General features: G+C 46.7%; 1 pseudogene; it reads right to left on the bottom strand.

Annotated features, from left to right (window-relative positions):
* Nucleotides 1-1,160: 1,160 nt before the first annotated feature.
* LOC129406781 (uncharacterized) lies at nt 1,161-1,611 on the bottom strand (annotated as a pseudogene).
* Nucleotides 1,612-2,012: the final 401 nt, after the last annotated feature.

Below are 2,012 nucleotides of genomic sequence, written 5' to 3'. Positions count from 1 at the left end.
TATTTCTGTCTTACTTTATATTGCGTAGAAAAACACTAAGTCAGCATTATTGTGTCAGGTAACTTCAGGCATATTCAACTTTCACTGTATTCTACAAGATGAATCTATTATTCTTAATCTACAAAAGAAGAAACTGGGGCTCAGAAAATTTAATAATCTTGCCTAAATTCACTCATTTATACAAGAGTGATTAAAATCCAGAAGTTTCAACATCCATAACTGGGTTAGCATTTCTCCTCCCTCCTACAATATTCTAAACACATCTGTCTTTTAATCTCCCTTAGTTGGCCCTGAAGGACTTTGTTTCCATAACAAAGCTTTGCTAATGGGGAAGGCAGGAATACCCACCTCTTACCTGGACCTACTGCTCCCCCACTCCAACCCTGCGCCTGATACAAGTAGATCATACTTTCAATGTCAATGTGAAAATCTCTGTCCCTTCTCTGCCCATCTTCCCAGAAATAGTTTCCCAGACTACTTATATGGACTCTGCTTTGCCCTTGAGACATGGGAAAGACAATGGAAGAAAATAGAAATAAGAATAAAGGTATTCATTGTTCCATTTGCTTCATTGTGACCTCCCTTCTTCCAAACAGGATGAAAATGTAGAAAGTATTTGGAGCAAAATAACAGAGGTAATAGGACCATACATTCATACATCCCTGCTTTAGAACTTTACCCTGGCCACTTAGAGAGCCTGTGTGGTGTGTGGCCAGTCATAGGCCCTCTGGGAACAATAGGCTCCTCGAGTATAAAAGTAGATGATAGATGACCATTCCAGATTTATTATTGTTTAGGGATGACAGCATGCAAAGGATGTAGCACTGCAGCACTGTCATCCCATGAAGAATCATCGATTTACTGGAGTGGGCACCAGTAGCGTCTCCATTTGTCCCAGTCCTGAGATGATTTATTATTATTATTATTATTATTATTATTATTATTATTATTATTATTTGCCTTTTTTGGGTCGCACCCGGCAATGCACAGGGGTTACTCCTGGCTCTGCACTCAGGAATTACTCCTGGCGGTGCTCGGGGGACCATATGGGATGCTGGGAATCGAACCCAGGTCGGCCGCGTGCAAGGCAAACGCCCTATCCGCTGTGCTATTTCTCCAGCCCCCCCCCCCCCAGACCTGAGATATTAGCATCCTAAATTTTATGCCCTCTCTTCTCGGATGCGGCTCGCCAGCTGGATGTCCTTGGGCATAATGGTGATGCGCTTGGCGTGGATGGTGAAAAAGTTGGTATCCTCGAAGAGCCCCACCAGGTCGGCCTCACACGCCTCCTGCAGCACCATGACGGCCGAGCTCTGGGAGTGCAGGTCGGTCTTGAAGTCCTGTCCTGATCCAGTGCACCAGCCGCTGGAACGGCAGCTTGCTCAGGAGCAGCTCGGTGGACTTCTGGCAGCGGCGGTCGCGCACAGCGCCACGGTGTCTGGCCAGTAGCGGCGCGGCTTCTTCACGCCCTGCTCTTGCGGGCGCCTTGGTGGCCAGCTGCTTGCAGGGCGCCTTCCCGCCCTTTGACTTAGTACTGTCTGCTTCGTAGGAGCCCTCTGGTTCTTCCCAATCAGCTGGAGACTCCTTCAGGGTTAGGGAAAAGAGGCCCATTTTTTGCTACTGTTCTTGCCGTATTTAGTACCACCCGGGTAGCTTTCCAGGCTCTGCCTTGCAAAGGATACTCTGTATTAATGCCTCTAACCATGCATTTTCAGTTTATCCCGAGCCCACGGAGGTTCATTTAGATCTGTTCTCACAATAGAATTGTTGATCCAAGATTAATGCCCTCCTCCTCCTCCTCCTCCTCCTCCTCCTCCTCCTCCTCCTCCTCTTCTTTCTCCTCCTCCTCCTCCTCCTCCTCCTCCTCCTCCTCCTCCTCCTCCTCCTCCTCCTCCTCCTCCTCCATATTCTCAGAGTACATTTCTTGTGGGCATGAATTTTACAATGCATGTAAAATTCATTGTACATAAAATTTACCTAAATAGAAATTATTTAGGTAATATTAATCATTA

This window comes from Sorex araneus, chromosome 8 (genome assembly GCF_027595985.1).
Source record: "Sorex araneus isolate mSorAra2 chromosome 8, mSorAra2.pri, whole genome shotgun sequence".
NCBI classification, from domain to species: domain Eukaryota; kingdom Metazoa; phylum Chordata; class Mammalia; order Eulipotyphla; family Soricidae; genus Sorex; species Sorex araneus.
The sequence above is the reverse complement of the archived record's forward strand: the minus strand, read 5'-3'. Positions and strand labels throughout refer to the sequence as shown.